Source organism: Manis pentadactyla, chromosome 2, assembly GCF_030020395.1.
Source record: "Manis pentadactyla isolate mManPen7 chromosome 2, mManPen7.hap1, whole genome shotgun sequence".
NCBI classification, from domain to species: Eukaryota; Metazoa; Chordata; class Mammalia; order Pholidota; family Manidae; genus Manis; species Manis pentadactyla.
The window spans coordinates 109,709,598-109,732,474 of NC_080020.1; the positions used below are offsets into that span (position 1 = coordinate 109,709,598).

At 36.3% G+C, this 22,877-nt stretch overlaps 1 long non-coding RNA gene across 1 annotated transcript in view; it reads left to right on the forward strand.

The window, feature by feature from the left end:
* The first annotated feature begins 322 nt into the window (after positions 1 to 322).
* The window catches only part of LOC130681877 (uncharacterized), a 53,812-nt gene continuing 31,257 nt past the window's right edge, over positions 323 to 22,877 (forward strand). The window contains exons 1-2 of the long non-coding RNA XR_008995104.1: positions 323 to 451; positions 13,362 to 13,534. This is a non-coding gene — a long non-coding RNA (uncharacterized LOC130681877). The remainder of the gene's footprint in view (positions 452 to 13,361; positions 13,535 to 22,877) is intronic.

The window sequence follows — 22,877 nt, forward strand, 5'->3', positions numbered from 1 at the left end:
AGCCCAAGCCCAGGGGATTTACAGATGAGATGTGGGGGTCTCTCATCCCCGGACCTCCAAAAGGGAAGGCTTCATGTCCTTCAGAGAAACCTGGCCTTTGGTTAATGCCAAGTTCCCTCTAGCAAGATGGAGCTGTTTGCCTGGGATGGTCTTGGTTTACACTTGACTTTTTTTGGCATAATTATCAAGTAGCTATCCCACTTACCCTCGAGATTATATCTGGTTTGAGTAATGGAGTAGCCCAGATTTCCTTCAAAGGCTGTTGCACCTTTCCCACAGCAGTCACAAGGGCTGGTTGCTGAAAACTCTCAGGGAGTCTGAGAAAAACTGACCTCAGCTGAATCAGATCCAGCATTACTCAGGAGGTCAGCTACACTTCCTTTCTCTCCACCCCAAAACAGCCAGAGGCTGACAGCTGATTAATGGGACCAAGTTGACTCTCTTCCTCAAGGTAGGACCAACTCCAAACTAGTGCTCCAAACTCCCCTTGGAATTAGACTAAAGCTAGTTCCTAACTTAGGTCATATCTTTGCTTAGGTTTTGTTTTTGTGTTTTTGTTTTCTACTCTATGTTGGTTCACTTACTCCCTTTCTCCTGCAAATACTTGATCAGTAAGTTATACAAGAATCTCAGTTGCTGCTTCAAGAGAACCTGAGCAAGATAGTGGAATTGGTGCCAGGAAGCTGGCTTTAAAGATGGGAATCTAGTGTTAGGTAACTCACTGGCTGAATGGCAATGAGAGCCCAGTCACTGGTGGTGGATGAAGAGTTGACAGTCTGTGACTTTCAGCTATGGTGAACTTAGGTAAGATGCTGGTGGAAAGGCCTAGATTAAATGGTCAATGTCTATGAATTTGAGAAGTTTGGGGAAACTAGTAACTATAAATATTATTAGAATTGACTAGCTGTTGGCAAACGCCCTTCATGTGTTGATAAAAATGACAGACTCAAATCTATTCTTTACTAATTTAAAGAAAAGTATGGAAGCTAGAGAGTCTACTTGGCAGTATTTAAAGAGACTTTCATCAACTGAAGTCAGACAACTGAGCTGAAACCAGGCACAGTACTTGACTATTAAGAGGTAAGACTGTTCTTAGCTTAGGAAAGTCTCCTATACTAGTTACAGCTTTGATAGGGAGAATGTATGATCCTGAGACATCAATTAGGGATATTCAGCTAGATGCACTTGAAGGAAGTCCTTGAATCCCCAGATTTTCTGAACCCTCTGGGTCTGCAGAAGTGTCTGGCTCCTCTTGTTGGAAGATAAGCTCTCTCTTGCTTAAAGACTATTCAAAGTCCTCCAGTGAAGTAAGTGCCTTGCAAAACAATGCTCTAAATAAGAGCATCTATCTTCATACACCTCCATAACCACCTGCATCCAGAATCAGGGTCAAATCTCAGGGTGAGCTAACTAGGGAAGTGATAGATAGGTCTGATAGGGAAAGAGGGTTATACACCAAAGAAATTGTAAAATCAAGCCAACATGGACTGCTGTGAAACTTGGTGGTCAACGTAATTAGATTAATAGTTGTGACTTTGAAAGTATGAACAGATGCATGATTAAATAAACAAACTTCAGGGTCCCTGAATATTACTGTTTTTCACTGTTCTTAATATAGTTCTTTGTTTCAGTTTTGGCTACACGTAGTTTTACATTTTGCAGTTATGGCTTAGATACATTAAAAGTTCCAACTCAATTTTATGATCTTATTAAATAAATGAAAACTCAAACATAATAGCCTATTTGATTAATTATTTTTTATGAGAGCCTATTAAAAATGAAAATTACTTTATTCAAAGGAAGTCATAGTTAAATATCATTTTATTTCTGAGTATATTCTCCCAATATTCTACTCCACAGTGACTTTAATTATATCAAATTTGGGAAAACCTTAGTTTATAATTTGTAATTACTCTGGGGTTCTGAAATGCAGAACCATCTAAGGAGTCTTTTCCAGGACCAGAGTCTCATATATTTTCATGAAGATCCCTGAAGGTAATGACTATATAACCAGATTTTCATAAACTCTGTCTACCTGATAGAGAAAATAACTTGATATATTTTAATTTGATTCAAAAAGTATTTCAGCTGAATGCTAAGTGTATTATCTATATATTTCTACAGAGTGGTGCCAGATGATCATTTTATGGATAAAGAAACAATTTAAAATATTTTTTTATTAAAACACCTCCATTTGGCCTAAAGAGTACAGTCAGAATTAAGAATGGGAGTTTGTCTGCAGAATGATACATTAATGTAGAGGTAGGAAAAGAGAACCAGCATGTAGGCATGTTACTGTGGACCTTCCACTTGAAGATTTACTTTTCAAAGCATAAATACCTGTGATAACATCTTCTGACTGCTTCAGAACAGAGACTTTCCATCTGTGATCCCTGGGTCCACAGCAGAATGTCAGTGGTCTTTCCAGTCGCAAAGACAGGACAAGAGGCAGAACTCTTGGCTCTGCACTCTGCATTCAATGAGAGCAGCCTCGTTTGTACCTACGATATACACTGGGCCTCTAAACAGGGCTACATTTGAGCAAAGAAATAACTACACTTGAAAATCATTGCCTTAGTTGACAGCTAGTCAAAAGGAAGATGATTATAGATTTTTGTCCTAACTGATTTCATGTGCTTTTGCTTGGAATAGCAAGTTACCCACCTCATCATCACACCTTAATAGCACTTTCAAGGCTCCCCATGTTGTGTCTACCTTTGCTTTACCTTCTACTACTTTCCTTTGTAAACTTCTTGCTCTTTGTCAAATCTGTATCCTGACTTTCCCTTTGTGAAACCTGCATTTACTCTCAACCCTGAGATCCTGCCTGCACTGCTGTTCTCACCTGGTCGCTTTCTTCTTCACAGCCAGTATTACCTATCTCCAGTAAACCCCTATTTTCATCTATTTCTTTCTTAGCTTTGATTAAATAGCAGCCATGTCTCGTCATGTAGACTGCTGGAACCCACGTGAAAGCTCAGGAGATATATGTTCATTGATTAGTTGTTGTATTATACCTATGTCAATACATTCTGAGATCCTAGCCTCATAAATTATGTTAGAAGATCATTGCACTTTCTTAAAAAAAAAAAAAAAAAGAATGTTGATTTTGAAACAATGTCAAGGTTACAGAAGAACTGCAAACAGTACAAGAAATTCTTCCCTGAACTATTTGAGAAGTTACCAACCTGATGTCCAATCACCTCCAAATATTCTACAAAGACTTTCTTCTACATAGTCACAATTCAATCATCAACATTAGAAAATACACACTGATACATTCCTACCACTTAAACATTAGACTTCACTGCAGTTTTTCCAATTGTCTCAATATTGTCCTTTATAGAAAGGTTCCAGTTAACAACCATGTGCTCTATTTTGTATTCATGTCTCCTTCATCTCTGTGATACTCAGATTACAGTCTGATTACTTTGCAAATGGTCCTTCAGTTTGGGTTTTTTGCTGTTTCCTCTTGATTTGTTACAAGTTATGCATCTTTGAGAGGAATATCACAGACATGATGCTGTATTCTACTTATTGCATTCTATTATGTGGCACATGATTTTAATATTCCCCAATATTAATGATATATACTTTGATGCCTTGATTAAGGATGGTGTTTGCCAGGCTTCACTATATTCTCTTTCTCTTTTTAATTATTTTTAATTAAAATATATGTGTGGGATATATTTTTAACTATGTAAATATATAATTCCTAATGAAACTTTATTTGTTGCTTTGGATATATCAATATGAACTAATGGGTTCCTATTTCATTCAGTGTGTCACAAGACATTAATTGCATTAATTATTTTGGTGATCCACTATTTGTCCCTCAAAGACCTTTCAAGCTGGCATCTGTGAACTCTTGATATACCCCTATCATTCTTGGAGTACTTGTTTTCTGGCATAAAATATGTTCCAGGTTCATCTTGTATTCTCCTTGCCCAAATGCTGAATGCAGCCATTTCTCCAAGGAACTCCAGTTCCTCCAAGTGGAAAATGTTAAATAGAAGTCAAATTCAAGTGGCAGGTGTACTCATTGCTATTGGGTTATCATTGCTTGCAGGCTATCTTTGTGGAAAGATCTCAGAGTATATATATATATATATATATATATATATATATATATATATATATATATATATATCCATATGTATTTCATATATATGTATTTATACACAAACACACACACACATATATTTACATCTCTATTTGAATCTATGAACATATATTGAAAACCACACACTTCATACCAATATCTTCAATTCCAACCCAAAACCACAGGGTTCAGCTACTTTTCTCCAATTCTGTATTTGTAACTCCCTTCTCTGGCAATACCAATTTTGTCTCCATTATCCTTAATACACTTAATTGCTCAGTATCCCTGAATGTAAGCAATTTCCCATTACTAATCTCTCACACTGTTCCTCAGCCCCACGCACTTGCATTGCCTCCTCACTGCACTGGGACCCTGAGTCCTCCGCATCCTGGGGTATGGGCACCCTCTTCTGCCTTTTCATGGACATGTGTCATCTGCACTGAAGAATGTCTCTTCAATGCAATTGTCTTCTGACACCCACAGTTGGCTTCCTCTGCATGTAGACACCTCCCTTACTATTTGGGCTCTGTGACCCCCCATCAAAACTTCCCACACATGGTCTGCCTCTCACTCCACCTGGACTATGACACTTAATGACAAGCAGCTCTTTTGAAAAGATAACCTCCTCATCTTGCTTATGTTCTAAAACCCTGAGCCAGGCCACCTTTCCACATGGATTAATTCTTTCTTACCTGTTCAGACTCTGACTCCTCACTCTAGGCATTCCTGCCTTTCTCCTGTTGGGCTTTAATATCCTACTCTGATCACTCCTAACACTTGGCTGCTTTTCTCACCCTGCCTGAGCCCCCAGCACTTCACACTAGGCTCTGTCTCTTCCTAGAAATCTAACTTTTCCTGCCTGAATTCATGGCATTAGGACTGAATGGCTCAGGAAGGAAAGAAAAGGCAAAAGAAAATGAGGAAGAGAGATCTTTGATCTTTTTGCTTGCTTATAGTCACCACATTTTCCTCTTTCTATTGTTTTCCTTTTTCTGTCAAGAGTCACTGCCAGTTCACTTTGGGACTTTCATCCCTGTAAAGCCTTTGTTTTCCTAATCAGTGATATCAACCCTAGTTTCTCTATTAGGTATTCTCTCATGAAAGTCATTGCACAGATGAAACTTGACACATTGGTTATTTAATAAACACTGTTTTATTTTAATTCTTACCAGTGTAAGAAATTACTGGCTCAGCACAATGAGCTCTGATTTGCATACTCTTATTTAGAAGTAGAACCCTATAGGAATTGGTAATATGTATCATTATTTTATCCATTTTACTTTTTCAGGATGTGTTCATGCTATACTGCAACAATACTTTCAAAGTGAGAAACCTAGGCTAACAACTAGTAAATATGATTTTAATGAACATATGACTTTCCTGCCCACTGGACTGACTGAAGTCATCTATTTGACATTGTCAACTTATATCCCTTTAGTAGTGAAATGCTCAGATCCATTTTGAAAATAAAAATAAAATAAAAATTTAAATACCACACAAAAGGTAATTTTTTGAGGCAGGCAATATTCCTAAGAATGGTTTTTTCCTAACTGTGTTTATTCATCTTGTAACTACCATGGAAAAAATACATACATAAAACCATGAAGGTTCATAATATTGTTTTAATGGTGTTTAAGGAAGTATATGGGATTCTGATATTACCACTTGTTCCAATCAGCCCAATATTTACTCATGTCAAAAGTAACAAAGACACTATATTCTAGACAGTTTCCCATTGTCTGACACAATTACCCTGAAGATAAAGAGAACTATAATGCGACAGATTAAGAAAATAAAGAATGTTTGGATAGGTAAATTGCTTTAAGTTGAAGTAATAATATGATTACTTAACTGCATATTATCTTTTCAATGGAAAGGTAACCTTTGTTGGCTTCCTCTGCTGTGAGTGAACAGAATTTATTTTAGTCAAAAATAGTACAGTGACTGGCTGAGCTCCAGGGATGAAACAAATCAAAGATCCCAAACTATTTAAATTGCATATGTTGGCAAAAGTAGTAAGATTTGCTCCACAAGTTGCAGGCATTCTGTAGGAATGAGTGGAGAGGAGAGGGGCTAGTTTGGGGATCACATTCTTTGTGTCCAGCACCATAACTATTTTATGTGTTATTTCATTCACTTCTCAGGCAATCCCAAAAGATACTTATCATTCATCTCAAATAAGAGCAAGTTAAAAGAGACATTAGGTAACTTGCCTGATCGTTGTATTTTATAATACTGACTGCCTGAGGCAAAGAGAAAAAACAATGTAAATGGTAACTCCTAGGCTTTGCAGTGTGGTGGCCCTATGTAAGAATCAAGCATAGCTGAGTCTTTAACTCAGCTTTTCAAGACATTATTTCCCTTCCCAAACAAGCTTTCTGTGGTAATGCAAGAAGGTTTGTAGAGTTCCATGAATGTTAAGCAAAACCAAAATAAAAGTTATATTTCTACTTGAATTTGTATATAAAATTTCTTCAATGAGGAAATTCTTTTTTTTTTTAATTTTGGTATCATTAATTTACAATTACATGAGCAACATTATGGTTACTAGACTCCCCCCATCATCAAGTCCCCCCCACATACCCCATTACAGTCACTGTCCATCAGCATAGTAAGATGCTATAGAATCACTACTTGTCTTCTCTGTGTTGTACAGCCCTCCCCGTGCCCCCCACCCACCCCCGACATTATGTCTGCTAATCATAATGCCCCTTTTCCCCCCTTATCCCTCCCTTCCCACCCATCCTCCCCAGTCCCTTTCCCTTTGGTAACTGTTAGTCCATTCTTGGGTTCTGTGAGTCTGCTGCTGTTTTGTTCCTTCAGTTTTTTTCTTTGTTCTTATACTCCACATATGAGTGAATGAGGAAATTCTTAACAAGAAATGATGTTACATGGACATAGCAGAAATTTATTCAGAAGTTATTTATTAAATTTCTAATTTAATAAAGTCCCCTTTTCTGTAACTTTTCTATCTAGAAAAATTATGACTTTATTAAAGGTTGCCACAGTAAATGTAAAAGTTTAGTTTGATTTTATAGTCCTGCATGACCAATAACTATAAACATTTTTTTAAATACAGCCTTCTTATGTTTCATTTTATTTGCTCATTGATCCTACATTAGCGTCAGGGATGGTGTTTGATAGGTCCCTGATACTGTCTTTAAAGGGTTATTAATATTAAGCTCAGCTGACTTAAAGGTTGTGCTTCAACTTCCACTTTACTTCTCCCTGATTCTGCTTTTAAATTAACAACTCCTAAAGCTATCTCTAACTCAGTTTTCTAGGATCAAATTGTGAAATTAATGTCAGTTAAGGGGATATATCCAAAAGCTGCAAAGGGACTTTATTAGAGTGGTATTTAATAAAAGGAAGAGATGGTCATTGTAATCTGTGTGTGATTTTTAATAGTATTTCATCTACTTATGATTGTCTCCCCAACACCCATATGTGTCAACACTTAGTCACACAATATATGCATACATAGACACACATACCACCTGCTTGGATCCTTGCTCTGCAGCCTCTTGGAATTAGCAGTAAAGCTGCCTTGGGCAAGTCACTTATATGTCTATAATTTAATTTTCCTCATTGAGCAACTGAAAAATGACACTACCCTTATGATAAGGCTTAAATGAGCTGATTTACAGTGATAGCTTAGCACATAGTCACCAAAATACTGTCTTTACGCAGGATTCGTTGACTATCCTTTATAATCTGGCCATTGATTATATCAAATTTAGAACTTTATTATGTTACTGTTTAGTTTTTTAAATATGTATTAGTTTATCTACCCCATTATATAATATGTGCCTGAGGGCACTTGAGGTCTAAGATTAATTCATGAGAATCATTGAGAATATTGAGTTTTGGAACCAAGAAGGAGTTTTAATCTTTATAGCACTAGAATGGTACTAATCACAAAATTGTTTAAGTGAATTAATAATTGTTCATATGAATTAAAAATTTGTGGTTAACAAAAGAAATTCAACTAATTCATATTTTCATATTTTAGGGATATAATGAGAAACATTTTGAAAGACTAAGGAATTTTTGCTTACAGTTGAATTTGAACTTTGATAGTACAGTTTAATGAAATGAGAGAATTTTCAGAGTTTATGGTCAAAGTTTGACACTGTCTTTGTAAACACTGATTTTAAGTGATATGGCTGCAATATAGAAATTGTTAAGACTTCTCTAGAGACCATTATTTACCTCAATCCTCAACCTTATTAGACTAATGACAGAATAGATAGACTCGTGAAATGAAAAGAAAGCTGCTCAAGTGTGTACATATTAAAAAATGTTAGTGACTACTATTTTTTTTCCCATTTGGGAAGAAATATCATGTGATTATATAGCTCAAAACAGCAAATTTATTGAATTATTTCTCAGTTACAAATTCTCAAAATGAATACCAGTTCATGTATTTTAATAAACAAGAATCATATTACATAATTAAACAACTCAAAGAGTATTTATTGAATTGTTTCCCCTTTTGGACACCCCATACTTGGTCATAGTAAATATCATTTTAGCAAGTCTTTGGGAATTTTCAACTCCCACACAGTATAAAAGAAACAAAATGGCATTGAAATGCAAGATAAGTAAGTATATGCACTTATAAAAATAGTATAACTTTGTAGATATATACTTGACTATGCTATAATCATTTATAGGTAGCACATATTCCTTTGTGGGGGTGTGGGTAGTAAATATTCTTGATGACAGGATCAGTGTTACTGATTTTTTCTTTTGCCTCAGTTTTCCATATGACTCAGCAGGGCATTATTACTAATTCTATCTTTATTTATATTTCTAATATTTTGTTTATCAAGGCTTATTTTGCATTCATTTTTATTTAAAAAGTATATTGCATTAAAATGTTATTTGTATTGATTATTTAGATTAATTTAGTTTCCTTAATCCCCATTATTCCTTAGAATACACATCCCCAGTGCTGAGTTCTGGTTATTGATCATCATGCTTACATTAGAACATTTTGTCCCCTCTATTATTGATGACTAGCTTCTTGTTTCCCTGCAGGCATCTGAATTTCTGATTCCAGTTTTGTTCATTAAGTTTAGGAAAGTTGCCTACTCTATATAGCACTAATAGCTAAATGGTGCTTACGATTGATCTTGGGTTTCTTTGTTCTAAGTGCTGTCAGTGGTACCTAGCAAGTGCACTAGATCAGCAAAAGAATTTTTCAGAAAATTCTAAGTCTGTCCACTTTTTGGTATTATAGGGATATAAGTAGACATATTTTGAAAGATGAGATTTTGCTTGCAGTTGCATTTGAACTTAGTACAATTTAAATGAAATCAGAAGTTTCAGAATTTAGGGTAAAAGTTTGGCTTAGTAAACACTGATTTTAAGTAGTAAAGTTACTCGTAGCAATTGTTCAAGTGTGTGTCACCAGCAAAAAATGGTGATATATTTCCATGGAAATTCAAATTTCACAAAATATCATCTTATCTTTTCACTTGGCCACTTAACCCTTGAAGATCATTCTTTCAGAAGTCTGATGGTTTTGCTTCTTGAGGTTTCTGAAGACTAATATTGGTGACTTTAAGGAAAAAAATCATTGAATAGCTGTTTAACAAGTGAAATAATAAAGGGCCAGCATTTCAGTAATTTTTGTTGGATTAGTTACTTGTTCCGTGATATTTTTATCTTAAAATGGCCTTGCTGTTAGACTAATCACCCTTGGAACAATTGATATGGCAATCAGGTGGCATAAAAAATTTGGTCCTTTCCTATTTATGTTACAGCTGAAGCCTTCACTTTCCCTCCTTTACAATGATTGACATCACATGCCACCACCACAAACTCACTCTATGCAGGTGAGCAGTGTGGTTCAAATGTGTTGTTTCTTTCCACAGAAATTAGGGAAACACATATTTAACTGGAGAATAACATGTCAAGTATTAGAAATTTTAACTCTGAATGATTCTTTCCATTTGAATTTTGTATACAGAGAATCAGCATGGGCCAGCAGGCTTGTGAGAATTCATAAGGGTTTAAAATGATGCTTAACCTTAGACACAGTTAAGGAAACCTAATTCCTGTTTAATGAAATGGTTTAAGGCACTGTGGAAAGTCTTGCTAATAAAATGAACTCTGTCTTCCTTTGGGATGTGCTGCCTTTCTCACCAAAAACATGCCAAACAGTAGGATTTCCAGTAATTGCAAAATATATGGTTGTATTTTAAACCCTCAGCTCTACTAACTAAAAAGACTAGAGTTACCACTGACAAGGCACCCAGTTTGATACCCAGTTTATGGTAGAGTCTTTCTGAAATTTAATTGTAAAAATATTAAGCACTGTTGGTCACTTCTTTTAACACAGGCATTTTTTCATTACCTCTGGTTACTTTATACTATAGAATTTCTTTGACTTCCTGGGTTAAGCTTTATTGTTTATTTTATATGTGACCTTCCCTTAAATACCAGTGTTACTCAGGATGTTCTCTTAGACTCTCCTCTCCTCCCCTTTCCTCTCCTTCACTCCCTGATTTCCCCAGTCTATACATTGTCTGTTGGTATTCCTACTCTCATAGGCTATAAGGTTATAACTACCTAATCCGTATGTCTAGCTCAGAAGCATCTCCTTACATCCATCTGCAGCTACAAAAATCTCCCCATGGATGTGCTTTGAGCACCCAAATTCAATCCCAATGTGCTCCTTCTCTGGGTTCTTCCATTTTAGTAAATGGCACAATTCCTACACCCACTTTCCCAAACCAACGACCTGAAAGCTCTCCTGAATTCTGCCCATTGTGCCCTCCAAGAAGCTCTCAGATTGATCTGCTTTTGCAGTTACCACACCACCTCCTTAGTTTTGCCTGCATTGTTGCTCAGATTCCTAGAGCAGTCATCTAGCTGCCATCTCCCTGCCTTGAGTCTTGCTGCTCTCCAAAGCCATTTCCACTCTACACCCAGAGAAGTGCTTCTGAACGGCCTTCCTGTAGGCCTTCTCGAACTTGCTTCTTTCCCCCACCCCTTAGCCTTCTTTCACCTATCCATCCAGGATCCCACTGTCTCCTGCCTGTCAAAGCTACACTCAAACGTGCCTTCCCTATCACTTCCTGAAGGGCTTTGGCTATGCTATTCCCTGGTTTATAACACTGCCCCCATCCTCTGTGGGGTACCCTCCCCTTGGTTTGTAGGTTCAGCTTCGAAGTCCTACCATCTAGTGAGAAACCTTGACCGGCAATGTGTAAATGCCTTGGCTGGCCCTCCTCTCTGCAGCCATAATACTTTATGCCTCTTCTTGTTATTTGATTTTATCTACCAGATTCCTTGTCTGCTTTCTCAGCAGAAGACCGGATGTCTGGTAGACAGGAGGCCTTGGGGCAGCAGTTCTGATCATATAAACTCCTGACAAAGTGCTAGAGGATAGGATTTAGGAGAGGATTCTCAGAAAACAACTGGAATAATTCCTAATCAGTTGGACACAAAAAAGATTTAGTTTGGGATCCTGCTGGAAATGTGACACATTTGTACTCAGCAGTGGGTAAACCCATCTCGTATACGGTGTTACATAATATAGCATGTCTTTTATTTCATTTTGCTGAAAATTTTTATTTGGTTTTTCTTATTCATTTTAAGCACCCTGTAGTGGAAGACTTTAATCTCTACTGCATATAACATTAGAGATAAGGCTCAAGGGTCTGAGAAGCATATTTGAATCCTGGTGATTACAGGAATCCCATGCAAACGTATCAATAAAGTGACCACAATATGGAGAACAGTGAGACATAAATGAATTTTAACTCAGAAACACCATGTGGGGGAGACAAAAAAAGTTAAAGCAGTGTATTTTAAAGAAAAATATTTGAAGTTTTTATATTGGAAAATGTTATAAAAGATATAATAATGTTAGTATTAAATTGTACATATTAGTTTTAATTCATGGTTTTAAAAACAAATCATTTTCATTGTGTGACCAAATGGTGCCCTCTTAGGCAGCATTTCAAATAGCCCAGATCTTTTTAGCCTCACCTATATGGCTCCACATCTGGTTCATGAGAAATAGTCATGCATTCCTGCCTGGAAGCTTTGGGAGTGTGGACTGCCCGATGCAGCCCCCTCTCCTTCGCTTCTGTTATTAGCTTCTAGCCACCAGTTGCTCCCTTGTAACTTTTAGGACAGGTCTAGCAGTAGGTTGCAATACCCCTAACTGCAGATATCCAGTGACAAGTTGTCTGAGAAATCTCATCAAAACTCCTCTCTTGACTCTGGCAAATGGGGAAAAACAGACAACTCGCCATCTTTGCTGTGTGAGCTAAAAGACACAGAGCAGAGATCTCTCTCAAGAACTCTCTCATACAGGTCTCCAACTGTTTGGGGTCCTCATCTCTGAAAAATTTTTATGTCTCCAACCTGGGCAAGGTCTCTCATTTGTTGTTCTTTAACCACCCTTTTTGAAATGTCTGAATAGCAATCTATCTCCCACCTTATTTTGATATCTGAGATTTATTGCTTTTGGATCTCAGACACAATTTCACTTTAATATCCTGTTAGATGTTAATTCTTCCCATAATGCTAGTGTATCGGGACAAGATGAGAGAACAGCCAGAGGATGGGGTTTTGTAATGTTGACCAAATAAAACTTTAGAAACATGATTTCAAAGAAAGGCAAGACTAGACTCAGTCACTCAGGTTTGCATCACTGTGATCCTGTATGGTGACCTTGGGTTGACTGGTTGGTAACACACATCATATACCTTTGGCAGGTTTCTAGACAATATAATTGTGTGTGTGTGTGTGTGTGTTGAGGGCTGGGGGAAATCTTGTGAGAGTGTTATAATCCAGAACAATATTGAAATAATATTACAAACAGCCTAAAAATCATAAGGGTAGAAATAACAGAGAGAAAAGCCCATGGCATTAGTAGTTTTAAAAAGCAGTGCATTTTGTAGTTATCATATTTGTGCATGTTTTGCCTGCTATTTTAAGTATTTAAGAGAAAGGTTCATGTTGAATTTCCAGGTGTGTGTGTGTTTCAAGGACATGGTTAGCATAAACTGCCTGCTTTCCTCAAAATCTATTCTCACTTTATTTTTCTTTTAGCAGTAGAATCCTCAGATTTCAAGCTACCCAGATAGAAAATACATTTGCAATCTTCCTTACAGCTAAGTGGGCCATGGATTAAATTTGGGTCGAAGTGTATAAAGAGATTTGTGTTTGCAATTTATGGACCATCTTTAATTTTAAGACAGGCTGCTTACAGCAGACTTCCTCTCTCTTCCTGCAGGCTGGAACACAGATATGCAGTGACTCACATTCTGTCACAAAACAGTGGGCAATGTCCTATGCCTGGGGAAAGATAGGAGGAATATGTGTCCCTGAATGACCTTGTGGAAGAGGTGCTCTACTAGCTACAACAGGTGGAACAAGATAGAAACAAGATATATAAGATAGAAGTAGGTAAATTATCTTACTGTAAGCCATTTTATTTTCAGGTCTCTTATAGCATCTTTGCTTTTACCCTTCAAAATATAACTATTTACTTATCTGTTTTTGTGTGAGAAAACCACTCCCAAACTCTGTTCCTTAAAACAAAAATTTGCTACCTCTTATAATTCTGTGAGTTGACTGAGTTCACGTTGGGTAGCCCTTCCATGGGGTCACTTATGTTGCCATAAGGTAAATGCCGAGGCTAGAGCCATCTGAAGGGCCAACCAGTTTGGACAGCCAAGAAGGCTTATTCTCATGATTGGAAGTTGATGGTGGCTAGGAGTTCCACTAGAGCTGGTACTGGAACTGGCGCACCTATATGTGGTCTCTTCATGTAGCTTAGGCTTCTCAGAGCATTATGACAGGAGAGATATGAAGAGAGGTGTCAAGGCTTCCTATAATCCAGCCTTGAAAGTCCCAGAATATCACTTCTACATTCAGCTGGTCAAAAAGTTGAGATTCCAGGGGAAAGAGATGAGACTCTACCTCCCAATTGAATAAGTAGCAAAGAATTTGCAACCATCTTTAATCTCCCCCAGGAACTACATGAGAATTTTTAACCCAGAGATTCTTTCTGAAAATTGTTGTAGCTTCTTAAAAAATGATTTTCTCTATCTAACCTATTTTATATAGCAAAGTTTAGTAAATTTATCATTAATTACAGTGCAAACAATAATGGTTTCTGAAGACGTGTCCTTCTTCACAACATGAAAGTGCCATAGACATTAATCTTAGCAACAGTTAAATTAATTAACTTTACATCAGAAGAAAATGAAATACAAAGACATAAAATTATATGAATGAAATACCAGAGAGCAACTGTCAGGGCCATGCTACTACTATTGGTTAACCTCTTTAAGAACTCTGTGTGAGACACTGGAATAAGTGTTTTGACCAGATTTCCTCATTTATTCTTCATAGATCCCAGTGCTGTATGTTCTGTTATTGTTTGTACCTTTGCATCATTGTACAATTGTGTACTTATGATTGTGAGGAAATGAAAACTTAGATTAAGTAAATTGCCCAAAGTCACAAAGATTAAAAGTGGCTGAATTCAATCCAGAGTTCTGGGGCTAAACCAAAAAGGTAACCTTGGATCCCCACAGCTCTATTTTGAGCGAAGATTGTCTTGTATACTCTCCTGTACAATAGTAATATGATTAAGAATGTTTCTGCTTTGTGTGTATGTGTGTTTAATATTTACTTTTCATATCAATATGTGGGTACTTTCTTTCTTATGAATAATAGACACATTGAATTTTTTCAATGCTTTCAACTATATACATTTTCTTAGATGAATTTTATAAAATTTATAAATAATTTGATGAAAAAAATTCATTATTTCATTTCTAAAAGTCAGTTATTATTTATAATAATATTGTTGTCTTTCCTCTATATATTTCCTACAATTTTTATATGGTATTTATTTATTTATTTTAATTAAGGTGTCATTGATATACAATCTTATGAAGGTTTCACATGAGCAACATTGTGGTTTCAACATTCACCCCACACACCACTGCAATCACTGTCCATCAGCATAGTAAGATGCTATAGAATCATTTATTGTCTTCTCCGTGCTGTACTGCTTTCTGCATGATCTACTTATATTGTGTTGTGAATTATAGTGCCCCTTAATCCCCTTTGCCCTCCCTCCCCATCTGCCCTCCTCCACCCCTCCCCTTTGGTAACCGCTAGTCCCTTCTTGGAGTCTGTGAGTCCGCTGCTGTTTGGTTCATTCAGTTTTGCTTTGTTGTTATATGCCACAAATGAGTGAATTCATTTGGTTCTTGTCTTTCTCTGCCTGACTTATTTCACTGAGCATAAAACCATCTAGCTCCATGTTGTTGCGAATGGTAGGATCTGTTTTCTTTTTATGACTGAATATTCCATTGTGTATATGTACCACATCTTCTTTCATGTGCTATTTATTATTTTGTGACATCTTTGTGTTTCTGTTTACCATGCAATGAACATGTATTAATGTTATCAAAAACATTTTAAACATATTAAAAGTGTTTGAATGAAAGCATTTGAAACATGAACAAAAATACAGAGAATAGTACAATAAACCTCATGTACCCATTAAACAGCATCAAAATGGCTACCATTTCAATGGAAACTATTCTTACTTCTCCTTATGCTCCAGTTACTATATCATTTCATCTAAACATTGCTTTCACTATTTGAATGTTTTTCAGTCTCATTATGAACCATATTTTGCTTATAAAAAGTCTGGTTATTATTGGGTCACATCATGATGCTCCTGGCTAGGTTCTCCAAACTATTCTATGATTACATTAAGAGAAAAAACAGCTTAAGGAACAATTGTGCTATATGAGACTTCTTCTAATTAAACCTCCATGATGGTGAACCCTCAACAAGATTCTCTAGTATATTTGTGACACATTGGCATATCAAATAGATTAATGAGAAGCAAAGCTCTGGTATTAATTGCTTTCAAAATCATAAAATCACAACTGGTAACTGATACACAATAAATTACAGAGAGTAAAATACAAAGTTGAGAGTTTTGATGCAAGCATCAGAAGTGAACCATACCTTTCATCTTAAAATATTAATAGCCCTGAACTGTAAAATCTTCTTTTCATTATAGACTCAATTTCTTTTAACACTTCTACTGGCCCTCACCTTTGTCCAAGAGAGTATTTATCAGACTGATTTATATCTCCTGTCCACATTATGAAGCTAGGGAAAAATGCTTGCCTTCCAAATACTGCCTCAGAGGCCTTGCGAAAGTTCTCTCAATCATCCTTTGGGAAACAAAACATCAGCAAAAATAATTTAGAAAAAAACAATGTGTGAAGAACTAGGTATTATTTATGAGTTAAAAGAATGTCCTAGAGCCAATTGCAAGGACAGTTGGTTCTATGGCTATAGGCAAAAGTTTGCCAACAATTCCATTTAAAATCCCATTTCTAAAAGGTTTACAGCTCTGCTGATTCAGTTACCATGGGTCCCAATCTGACTTTAAAAAAGAAATAGTCATCTTAAATCACATTTGCCAATCTATGTGAGTTGAAGGCAAGAAAAAGGACAAAGCAAAGTATTTCAGTCTGGAGCCAAATTTACTCTTTTTACATAGATTACTTTTTCTGTAAATTATGTGCTCATTCTAACTTGAGACACAAATTAGAGTTATTTTTGTATTTTTGGTTCATCCTTTCTCTCATCTGCAGTCCAGTAAGTACATGAATACACTCATGTCCCTTGTATTCAGCAGTATTATTTGGCTCCTATGATTATTATAAATAGAAAAATAATATTTGTTTCCATTGAATGCTTACCATGTGCCAGGTACTTACGAACTTTACTTCAAATCTTCACCCCACAACCATGCAAGGTAGATTATTACTCCTTATAACAGATAAGTTAATGAGCAATAGAAAGATTAAGAAACCTGCCGTTGATCACCCTGGTGCTTGGGTTTGGGGAGCATAATTCTGTCTGCATACAGGCCAATTGTTCTTGAATATATTCTAACAAGTGGTGAAAGTATCTTGCTCTAATTATGTTCATATCCTCATGCTATTTTTACTATTGATAAAATAAAATATCATTAATTTCAGCTATATCATTGGCCTCTTTGCGTGGAAAAGTTTTAATTTGACTATAAAGTATGTTAAACTGTCTTTATTTACAAATACATAAAATAGAATTTAGAAGTGTTTTAAAAATTAGTTTAGCCCCATATGCAAACGTTTTCTTATTTATTTAATATTTTATGTTTCTAAGTCTAAAATATTCAGTATCTTTTTCTTCTGCCAGAGTAAGACATGTAACTTAGCAAAACCATCTGAATTTTTCCCTCATCCCATCTTCCGTGTTTAGAATTTTAATTCTAATTTTAAAGAGCAAAAAAAATTCTTCAACTGTCCATAGTAATTATTAATTGCTTTTAAAAAATTATTTCACTTGCATTTGCTTTTTGGATTTCTGTTGGGCTCATGGTTTTTGATGAATACTTCCTCTAACTGTTCTTTTCAGGGGATTCTGTGGGGCATCAAAATCCCTCAGTGTCTCTATGTCTGAAACGCTTTGACTGCTATTTCCCCTCAACATTTATTGTTGCTATTGGGAGTTCTGTTGTCAATCAAATTGCCCTTTCTTTATATGTAAAATATCTTTGTAGGGAAATACGATGCTAGAGTTAACTTTTAGTAGTTTGTTCTTTGATGTACTGAAAGTTCACTGCAATGTGTTTAGATCTATGTTTATGCTTCTTGGCATTTGATATTCCCTTTCCATCTAAGGAAACATCTTTTTAAAATTCTTAAAAACTCAAAATAAATGTTTCTTTTAATATTGCCTTCTTATCATCTCCTCATTTCTCTAAGTCTAGAATTCTTAGGCATATATGGGCACTTCTTATTCTAGCTTCTATGTCACTTACCTCTGCTTTCAAATACTAAACTTTTTCTCTGTATTGCCTTCAGTGCTATTCAGTTCACTAATTATCTCTTTATCTCTCTAGTTTAGGTTTTTGCATTGACTTTTTAAATTTCAATGTCAAAAATGTTTTTTATTCCCAAGATTTCAAATTGGTTCTTTGTTTTTGATTGATAGCCACCTGCTTTGTTTTCCCTGAAAACTTTTCTTTCTTTTTTCTTTCTTTCTCTTTCTTCTTTCTTTCTCTTTTTCTTTCTTTCTTTCTTTCTTTCTTTTTCTTTCTTTCTTTCTCTCTCTCTTTCTTTCTTTCTTTCTTTCTTTTCCCTTCCTTCCTTCCTTCCTTCTTTCCTTTCTTTCTTTCTTTCTTTCTTTCTTTCTTTCTTTCTTTCTTTCTTTCTTTCTTCCCTTCCTTCCTTCCTTCCTTCCTTCCTTCCTTCCTTCCTTCCTTCCTTTCTTTCTTTCTTTCTTTCTTTCTTTCTTTCTTTCTTTCTTTCTTTCTTTCTTTCTTTCCTTCCTTCTTTCTTTCTTTCTTTTCCCTTCCTTCCTTCCTTCCTTCCTTCCTTCCTTCCTTTCTTTCTTTCTTTCTTTCTTTCTTTCTTTCTTTCTTTCTTTCTTTCTTTTCCCTTCCTTCCTTCCTTCCTTCCTTCCTTCCTTCCTTCCTTCCTTCCTTCCTTCTTTCCTTCCTTTCTTTCTTTCTTTCTTTCTTTCTTTCTTTCTTTCTTTCTTTCTTTCTTTCTTTCTTTCTTTCTTGCTTTCTTTCTTTCTTTCTTTCTTTCTTTCTTTCTTTCTTTCTTTCTTTCTTTCTTTCTTTCTTTCTTTCTTTCTTTCTTTCTTTTCTCTCCCTTCCTTCCTTCCTTCCTTCCTTCCTTCCTTCCTTCCTTCCTTCCTTCCTTCCTTCCTTCCTTCCTTCCTTCCTTCCCTTCTTTACCTACTTCCTTCCTTCCTTCCTCTCTGACATCCAGTAATACTCCTCAGACCGTATCCAGACAACATAGAGTGTAATGTCAAGGAAGTTCTCTTCATGGCTTTTGAACTACACTGTAAACTATATTGAGGACACCTTCTATTTTCCCTTTAAGCATGTTATGTTTGTATTCACTGCAGGAATCGCCAAATGTATTAGTTGCTGCAACAACAAAATACCACAGATAAGATGCTTAAACAACGCAAATGTATGTGATTTCCAGTTTTGGAGACTGGAAGATCAAGGTCAGGGGTCAGCAGGCGTGGTTTCTCCTGAAGCCTCTCTCCTCGGCTTGCAGATGGCCATCTTCTCACATGGTCTTTTCTCTGTGCTCACACGTCCCTGGTGTCTCTTTGTTCAAATTCTCTTTTTGAACAAATCTGATTGGATTAGCACCCACCCAAATGACCACATTTTAACTTAACCACCTTCTAAAGACCCTCCCTCCAAATACAATCACATTCTGAGGTATTTGGGAGTTAGGACTTTGACGTATGAATTTTGGGGAAGACAGTTCAGTCCATAACACCAAACATATTGCATTTGTTCACTTGATCTTTCTCCCACTAAAAGTGAACTACTTGAAGACAGGAATCTTGTCATATTTATCTTTGTGTTACTTATATGATCACTTTTGATTCTAAAAAATAGTTATGAAACTCAACAAACTCAAGAATACAACTATGATGTTTTGTGTGTTTTAAACTTTTATCTGGTTCTGACACATTTGGTTAGGAATGATGGTGTCTAAGTGGCTTCAACTAAATCACTTTTATAAAGAAATTCCAGATCTAGCCATATGTTAAGGGATAGCTGAGGGATATACTTTTGTATTTAAAATGGGAAAAAATAAAACAAGGAAAGACATCATGAGAGAACATGTAAGGATAAATATATATTAGGAGAGGCTGTCATTTAATATACACTGGTTTCTATGTCAGATAAAATAAGCCATTGTCCATACCTCCAAAGAGCTCATAACTACTACGGAGAAAAATATGTTCAAATGTTTAGGAATCACAGGAACAAAGTATGGGCAAAATATGTATCAATAGAAAAGTGCCAGCAAGTCCCAAAAGATTAACAGAAACCAAATTCCACTGTGCTTTAAAAAAAGGCAGGTGGCTTTTGGTAATTGAAAGTCATAACTTCTTTGAGGATACCAGGTTAGAGTTGGGCTTTTAAGGAGAAAAGGGTAAAAAAACAGAACAATTTAAATGGTTAGTTCTAGAGTAAAATCAGTGATGGTGAAATTATCAGGAGGCAGTTGAAAAAAAAAAAACCCATGTGTACATGCTTTCATAGCACAAAACTTGTAATTATTTTAGTAACATATTGTCTTTTAAAAAATGTTCTATCAGCTCTGAAAAGTAAACTGTCATGAATATTTCAATGATAAAATAAATTGTCTACCCAACATAAGCTCAATGTTTTCAACGGATACGTAGCTAATTAGTCATAACAAAATGACTTATCCTTTTGTCTAGCTGGCATTGGAATTAAAGTGCTGAGATGTAGGTCATGAATCATTAGGTGATGGGGTTTTTACCCCCCTGGATAATAAGCAGGGAAGAAAAAGAGGAAACAGAAAAACTTCAGATATCTTGATGTTAGTAATCTACTATTCTAAGCCTGTAGGAAAATTCTTGTTAGCTTAAAATCTGGCAGTTGTCAAGTACTTTATGTCAATTTATCCTATACACATTCCATGATATTACTTACTTTTTATCCTTATCTTTTTAGCTCTAGGTGTTGTTTCCAATTCTTCATAGCCTGAATGACAGTTATATTGTCTTCAACAGAAAAAGCAGCCCACACTTTAGGTAAACTTGGGAAAAAGTATCTGTCAGTTGATGTTGGCTGAGCTGCTTTTTTTCTTTGACTTGGCATGGTTTACATTTCTATCATATATACCTTAGGAGATATAGGTCCTAGCACAGAATGCAAATTAGGAGTACAGAGCATTCTAAACTAGTTTCCATTTGACATTTTTAATAACAGATTATTTTGATTGCTTTGAATAGTTTAAGAGGCATGCCTTAGGACTTAGGTTTTTACCTAAGGTTCATGTATTATAGATTTTTCCAGACTTCATTATAGGTGACAGTAATTTAAGATTATTTTGACAGGGAGTAACCACACTAGCAGGGGTGAGGATTTAATAATATGGGTAACTGTTGAAACCAATATAAGATTGTATATCAATGATACTTCAGTAAAAAAAGAGGTTAAAAAAGATTATTTTAAACATTTTACTAAAGGTGAATTGCAAGCCAACTAAGAGATGATTAGATTCTATGTATTTGCTATATGCTTTCATGTACGAAGTCAAAATCCCTTCGCTCCGGATGTTGTTCCTTGGTGTATTTGAAGTCAGATCCATTCCTTTCCTACTTCCCTTCTGACCCCGTGCTCTGCTCTGTATTCCAGGGAGACCCAAGATGCTCTTCATTCATGAGTCAGATAGCTTCTGGATGGGTTTGTGTAGAGGTAGTCACTGTCAGGAGAATGGGCCGTGAGCGAAGGGGGAGGCCAAGGCACCTTTGACCACTCTCTTGGCCTGAACAAACATATCCATCGATACCCGTGCCTCTCTGGTTCCTGCTCCCACCCAGCAGGCCCACCTACCTTCCTCCAGGCAAGCGAAGTTTTGGGTTAAAATAAGCCTGTCTGTGCTCTTTGTCCCAGGTTGTGGTGGTAGCAGCTTCTGCTATTTCTAATCTCAGGGTTACCGTACTTTCCTCTTGTTTAGAGTCTCCGCCTTACCTATTAAATCAGGGTCACTTCTGTTTTAAATACTTGAAGTGAGTGTCTTTTTCTAGTTGTATCTTGCCCGACTCATGCCATTTTCTCTTTCTTTACTTGACAACTAGTAAAATCACACTTACTTTTATTTATCACACAACCTCTGTTGTTACCGTCACCATCATTGGTAATGAAATATGTGTATTGCTATCTGCAGGGCACAGGGATATTGATGGACTGAGGGATAACACTAGGTTCAAGTGGTGGAAATGGTAAAAATGGGAAGCAGAAAGGGTGACACACATACTGGGTTTCTGAGTTCACAGATGGCCCAAAATATGGGTCTTGTAAAGTGCAGATACTAGTAAGGCATGCTGGGGCCTGTGATCTGACAGAATTTGGGTATATTATGTCTTTATTTATCTACTGATAACTATAGGCTCTAATCAAGTGCCAGGATCTTTGTTGGTCACTAGGATGAGACAGTAGGTGAGACAAGGGACATACAAGATGCGGGCAGCACTGCATCCCTTCTGGAGGCTCTCAGGGAGAATCCATTCCTCGCCTTTCTCAGCCTCTACAAGCCACCTACATTACTTGGCTTATAACCCCCTTCCATCTTCAAAGCCAGTAGTCATATCACTCCAAGACCTCTTCTCTGACGGACTGTCTCTCCTACCATGTTTGCTCATAAGGACCCTTAATGATTACATGGGGCCCACCTGGGTGATCCAGAATAGTCTCCTTATCTCAAAATCATTAGTCATATCTGCAAAGTCTCTTGCCATGAAAGGTAATAAACTCAAAGGTTTTGGGAATTTAGGATGTGGCCATCTTTGGAAGGCCATTATTCTGCCTATCATGCCCTTTCCATAGCTTGAAGGAATGGGGAAGTCACAATCAGATTTTGCAAAGGAGATGCTAAGAGAAATAAGTAAATCCCAAACTTTAAGATCAATAGGTGAGTTTGCATTATTTCCCAACATTCCTCTTTTTAGGAAGGACTTTCCAAAGTCCAAAAACAGATGAAACCACTCATTTCCTGGATAGCCAATGAAAACTTCTGAGAACAATTTTGTAGTACATATATATATGTTTTCCTTTTTAGAAGAATTTCTCTGAAATTCCATTTAGGGGTGGCTTATAGCGGCAAACAAGTGGGCAATAATGAATGATGGTAATGGCCTCTGCTAG